The sequence below is a fragment of the Chrysochloris asiatica genome, unplaced genomic scaffold (assembly GCF_000296735.1).
Source record: "Chrysochloris asiatica unplaced genomic scaffold, ChrAsi1.0 scaffold00407, whole genome shotgun sequence".
Classification (NCBI taxonomy): Eukaryota; Metazoa; Chordata; class Mammalia; order Afrosoricida; family Chrysochloridae; genus Chrysochloris; species Chrysochloris asiatica.
This window is the reverse complement of record NW_006408925.1, coordinates 717185-724498: the sequence shown is the minus strand read 5'-3', so window position 1 is coordinate 724498 and position 7314 is coordinate 717185.

The window sequence follows — 7314 nt, the reverse complement described above, 5'->3', positions numbered from 1 at the left end:
AGGAGCAGTCACCATTGTTCTAATTCATATGATCAGCCCAAGCAGCTTTTCTCGTGAAACATATGTGGAAGTTTTACTAGCTAATTCAAATATCTAAGGTGACAATTTACAGTTTATTCCTTCACATCCAAATTATTTAATAATTAAGCAATGGGGGATTATAAGTAGTGCATAAAACTACCACATGTAATAGGATTCCCCAAAAAAGTATTATGATTGCAATAGTTATGCCCAGAGGTGTTTTGGGGGTACATAAAATTAACACATACAGCAAGATTCCCATGAAAAACATCAAGAGCATAACAAACATACACAGGGGTGTTTCCAGTGGGTAATTACTAGTTTCATTGTGATTATTGTACATGGACATTAACAGCCCACGTATTTGTTTAACTGAATAATTGGTTAGAAAACAATTGTTACGTATTCTCTGCGTTGCTACATCCTGTTTTTCTGTACTTTTATTTCTCATAGTCTCACGCACAACTCTTGTTACTGGGGCAGTGACATTTACATAAGAGCCATTGATCAGAACATTGTGCGTATTATTACTGAAAACAATCACTTTCCCAGAAGCTACAATTACCGGAGTTAAGAACATAAAGAACAAGTACAGAATGCACAAAAGTACAATTAAGGAAAATTGCACAGAGGTGCAATTTGGCAACAGTGAGTTCGCCAAAACCAATGAACCCAGGACTTCAGGAAGTTACTTCTCTGGCCCTCAGGGTCCATGGCCCGTAAGCCTGAGTAGGGCTCAAAGACTGGATTTTTGTCCATGTTATCCTTGTGCCTCAACTTCTCAGTGCTGGTTACATATGCTGCGGCCGCCAGCAGTTGCACAACCCTGTAATGTAGCTAGCACTGTGTACATGGATATGTTTAACTGATCTGTCAAGTAGATAGCTCTCTGTATATGAACATATTGGACTTGTCTGTCACGTAGGTAGTTTCACAATATTGACACGTTGTACAAATCTGCCATGTAGCTAGAACTTTGTATATGGAAAAATTGCACTACCCTGCCATGTAGCTAGCTCTCTGTACATGGATTTGTAGAACTGATCTGCCAAGTAGGTAGCTCTCTATATATGAACATATTTTACTTGTCTTCCATGTAGCTAGGTCTCACAATATGGACACGTTGGACACATTTGCCATGTAGCTAGAACTCTATACATGGAAATGTTGCACTACTCTGTCATGTAGCTAGCTAGCCCTCTGTATATAGACAATTTGGACTCATCTGCCTTGTAGCTAAAATTCTGTATTTGGAAATGTTGCACTACCATGCCATGTAGCTAGTTCTATGTACATGGACATTAGGGACTCCTCTGACATATAGCTAGATCTCTGTACATCGTTATGTTAGACTGATCTGCCAAGTAGGTAGCTCTCTGTATATGAATGTATTGGACGTTTCTTCCATGAAGCTAGCTCTCAGTATATGGACAAGTCAGACTCATCTTCCATGTAGCTAGAACTCTGTATATGGAAATGTTGCACTACCCTGCCATGTAGCTAGCTCTCTGTATATGGACATTTTGGACTCGTCTACCATGTAGGTAGTTCTCTGTATATAGACATTTTGCACTGATCTGCCAAGTAGGTAGCTCTCTGTATATGAACATATTGGATTTGTCTGCCATATATCTAGGTCTCAGTATATGGATATGTTGGACACATCATCCACGTAGCTAGAACTCACTATACGGAAATATTGAACTACTCTGTCATGTAGCTAGCTCTCTGTATATAGACAATTTGGACTTATCTGGCTTGTAACTAGAACTCTCTATATGGAAATGTTGCACTACCCTGCCATGTAGCTAGCTCTCTGCATATGAACAACTTGGACTTTTCAGCCGTGTAACCAACACTCTGTACATGGATATGTTGGAATGATCTGGCAAGTAGGTAGCACTCTGTATATGAACATATTGGACTTGTCTGCCATGTAGCCAACTCTCTGTTTATTGATATGTTGGACTGATCTGCCAAGTAGGTATCTCTCTGTATATGAACATATTACACTTGTCTGCCATGTAGCTAGCTCTCTGTATATGGACATGTTGCCCTACTCTGCCATGTAGCTAGCTCCTATTATATGAACAGCTTGGATTTATACGCAATGTAGCTTGAACTCTGTATATGGAAATGATGCCCTAATCTGCCATGTAGCCAGGTCTCTGTATATGGACACTTTGGAATTCTCTAACAATTAGCTAGCTCTCTATCCATGGATATTTTGGACTGATCTGCAATGTAGTTAGCTCTCAGTATATGGACACATTTGACACATCAGTCATGTAGCTAGAACTCTGTATATGGAAATGTTGCACTCCGCTGCCATGTAGTTACCTCTCTGTATATAGACAAATTGGACTTATCTGCTATGTAGCTAGAACTCTGTATATGGAAATGTTGAACTACACTGCTATGTAGATAGCTCTCTGTATACGGACATTTTGGACTTCTCTGCCATGAAGCTAGCTCTCTTTACATGGATATATTGGATTGATCTGCCAAGTAGGTAGCTTTCTATATATGAACATATTGGACATACAGTCAGAATATGGTCATGTTGGACTCATCTGCCATGTAGGTAGTACCCTGTATGTGGACATGTGGAACTACTCTGCCATTTAGCTAGCTCTTAGTATATGAACACTTTGGACTCATCTGCCATGTAGCTTGAACTCTGTATTTGTAAATGATGCACTACACTGCCATGTAGCTAGCACTCTTTATATGGACATTTTGGACTCATCTGACATGTAGTTAGCTCTCTGTGCATGGATATTTCAGACTGATCTGCCATGTAGCTAGCTCTCAGTATATGGACACGTTGGACACATCTGCCATGTAGCTACAATTCTGTGTATGGAAATGTTTCCCTACCCTGCCATACAGTTAACTCTCTTTATATGGACATATTGGACTCGTATGACATGTAGCTAGATCTCTGTGCATGGAGATTTTAGACTTATCTGCCATGTAGTTAGCTTTCTGTATATAGACTAATTATACTCATCTGCCTTGTAGCTAGAACTCTGTATATGGAAATGTTGCATCACCCTGCCATGTAGATAGCTCTCTGTATATGGACATTTTGGACTCATGTGCCATGTAGCTAGATTTCTATACATGAATATGTTGGACTCATCTGACAAGTAGGTAGCTCTCTGTATATGAACATATTGGACTTGACTGTCATGTAGCTACCTCTCTGTATATAGAAAAGTTGGTCTCATCTGCCTTGTAGGTAGAATTTTGTATATGGAAATGGTGCACTATTCTGCCCTTTAGTTAGCTATCTGTATATAGACAAGTTAGACTCATTTACCTTTTAGTTTGAACTCTGCATATGGAAATGTTGCACTACCCTGCCATATAGTTAAGTCTCTGAGCATGAACACATTGGATTTGTCTGCCATGTAGCTCGCTCTCAGTATATGGACATGTTGGGCTCATCTGCCATGTAGCTAGTACCCTGTATATAGACATGTTGGACTACTCTGCCATGTAACTAGTTCACAGGATGTGGAGACATTGGACACACCTCCCATGTAGCTAGAACTCTGTATGTGGAAATGTTGCACTACCCCGCCATGTAGCAAGCTCTCTGTATATGGACATGTTGGACTTTTCTGCCATGTAGCAAGCTCTCTGTAAATGGATATCTTGGACTGATCTTCCAAGCAGGTGGCTCTCTGTATATGAACATATTGGACATGTCTGCCATGGAGCTAGCTCTCAGTATATGGACAACTTTGGATTCATCTGCCATGTTGCTATTATGCTGTATATGGACATGTTGGAATACTCTGCCATGTAGCTAGATCTCAGTATATGAACACTTTGTACTCATCTGCCATGTAACTTGCACTCTGTATATGGAAATGATACTCTATTCTGCCATATAGCTAGCTCTCTGTATATGGACATTTTGGACTCCTCTGACATGTATCTAGCTGCCTGTGCATGGATATTTTGGACTGAACTTCCATGTAGCTAGCTCTCATTATATAGATACGTTTGACACATCTTCCTTGTAGCTAGAACTCTGTATATAGACATGTTGCACTACCCTGCCATGAATATGCTGGACTGATCTGACAAGTAGGTAGATCTCTCTATATGAACATTTTGGTCTTCTCTGCCATATAGGAAGCTCTCAGTATATGGACACCTTGGAAAAATCAACCATGTAGCAAGAACACTGAATATGGATATGTTGGACTACTCTGCCATGTAGATAGCTCTCTATGTATTAACACTTTGGATTCATCTGCCATGGAGCTTTACTTCACTATATGTAAACATTGCACTACCCTGCCATGAAGCTATCTCTGTATATAGACAAGTTTGACTCATCTGCCTTGTAGCTAGAATTCTTTATAGGAAAATATTGCACTGCCCTGCCATGTAGCTACCACTCTGTATATGGACATTTTGGACTCGTCTGTCATGCAGCTAGCTCTCTGTACATGGATGTATTGGACTGATCTGCCAAGTAATAAGCTCTCTGTATAGGAACATTTTGGACTTGTCTGCAATGTAGGTATCTCTCAGTATTTGGACTTGGTGGAGTCATCTGCCATGTAGCTAGTACACTGTATATGGACATGTTGGACTACTCTGCCATGTAGCAAGCTCTCAGTATATGAACACTTTGTAGCAAGCTCTCTGTATATGGATAGTTTGGACTCATATGCCATGTAGCTAGTACCATGTATATGGACACGTTGGACTACTCTGTGATGAAGCTAGCTCTCAGTATATGGACAAGTTGGACATATCTGCCATGTAGCTAGACCTCTGCATATGGAAATGTTGCACTACTCTGCCATGTAGCTAGCTCTCTGTATATAGACAAGTTGGACTCAATTGCCTCACAGCTAGAACTCTGAATATGGAAATGTTGCACTACTCTGCTATGTAGCTAGTTCTCTGTATATAGACATTTTGGACTTGTCTGCCATGTAGCTAGCTCCCTGTACATGGATATGTTGAACTACTCTGCCATGTAGCTAGGCCTCAGTATATGGACACATTGGACTCATCTGCCTTGTAGCTTGAACTCTGTATATGTAAATGATGCATGACTCTTCCATGTAGCTAGCTCTCTGTATATGGACATTTGGACTCACCTGTCATGTAGCTAGCAATCTGTGCATGGATATTGTAGACTGCTCTGCCGTGTATCTAGCTCTCAATATATGGACACGTTGAACACATCTGCCATGTAGTTAGAACTCTGTATATGCAAATGTTGCACTACACTTCCATGTTGTTAGCTCTCTGTATATAGATAAGTTGGACTCATCTGTCTTATAGATAGACCTCTGTATATGGAAATGTGCTACCCGGCCATGTAGCCAGCTCTCTGTATATGGACATCTTGGACTCGTATGCCATGTAGCTAGCTCTTTGTAAATGGATATATTGGACTGATCTTCCAAGTAGGTAGCTCTTTGTATATGAACATATTGAACATGCTTGCCATGTAGCTAGTACCATGTATATGGACATGGTGGACACATCTGCCATGTAGGTAGAACTCTGTATATGGAAATGTTGTACTACTCTGCCATGTAGGTAGCTCTCTGTATATGGACATTTTGGAATTGTCTGCTATGTATCCAGCTCTCTGTACATGGATATGTTGGACTGATATGCCAAGTAGATAGCTCTCTGTATATGAACATATCGGACGTGTCTGCCTTGTAGCTAGCTCTCAGAATATGGACATGTTGGAGTTATCTGCCATACAGCTAGTGCCCTGTATATGGACATGTTGCACGCCCCTGCCATGTAGCTAGCTCTCTGTATATGGACATTTTGGACTTGTCTGCCATGTAGCTAGCTCTTTGTACATGGATACGTTGGACTTATATGCCAAATAGGTAGCTCTCTGTATATGAACATATTGAACATGCCTGCCATGTAGCTAATACCGTGTATATGGACACGTTGGACACATCTGCCATGTAGGTAGAACTCTGTTTATGGACATTTTGGAATTGTCTACTATGTAGCCAGCTCTCTGTACATGGATATGTTAGACTGAAATGCCAAGCAGGTAGCTATCTGTATATAAACATATTGGACGTGTCTGCTGTGTAACTAGCTCTCGGAATATGGACCTGTTAGAGTCATCTGCCAGGTAGCTAGTGCACTGTATATGGACATGTTGCACTACACTGCCATGTAGCTAGCTCTCAGTATGTGGACAAGTTGGACACATCTGCCATGTAGCGAGAACTCTTTGTATGGAAATGTTGCACTATCCTGCCATGTAGCTAGCTCTCTGTAAATGAACATATTGGCCTTGTCTGCCATGTAGCTGGCTCTCAGTATGTGGACACATTGGACAAATCTGCCATGTGTCTGCACTTTGCTTTGTCTGCTAGGGGCATAATTCAGCTTGAAGGGAGGATTTGGGGCTCTGGGATGCCACTCTGGAGGCCCAGGAGGCCTAGCGTCCCAGGTGCAGACAGGTGAGGTTGAATCCTGTGTGGGACGAGTTGGAAAAAGCTTGGCAACCTGCTTTCTCTCTCCAGGATTAGAGACCCTCCAACTGTCAAATGTGGGGCTGCTGGCCAGTATTAGACACATTGGACACATCTGCCATGTGACAAGTATTCTTCTGGCCTAGGCCTTGCCCAAGGCATGTCAGTTTCTCAGAATTTCGCCCAAGCTGGGTCACAAAATCCACCCAGTTAAGCTGCCTTGCCACCCTGTTCCCACCATTGACTCTTGCTCTTCTGCTTTACCCCAGTAGGAAGGGTCTAGCCTCACCTATACAACCTGCAGTCCCCTGACCAGCTGAGGCTCCCCTCTTAGACTTTTAAGTCTGTGGCCACTGGCATCCAGCTTCCTGCCCTTCCTGCCTCTCCCAGGGTCCCCTCAGAGGACCTTTGGGACTGTTCACCCAGAGGGGCCTCCAGTGCTCCCTCTAGTCATCCATTTTAGCTTCACCCTCCTGGTTCAGTGTTTGCTCCGTCTTTCTGTATCAAGCCTGCGAGAAGTTGTGTGGGACTCAAGGCCCCATCTAGGCGTGGCCCCAGGCCAGGGGTTTTGAAGACCTAGTACCAGAGAAGCAGAAGTCAGCAGGGAAGCCAGAGGGGACAGAGCATGTGATATGGAAGTATGAGTGCACTGTCTGCATGGTGTGTGAGAGACCAGCGTGTGTGGTATGCGGGTGGCCACCCCAGACTCTCCATGAGGTGCTTCTCTCTGCTTTCTCGCCAACTGCCAGCCGATCTGGTCAGGCAAGTCCATCCTGTCCTGAGAGTCCCAGGTCCCCCT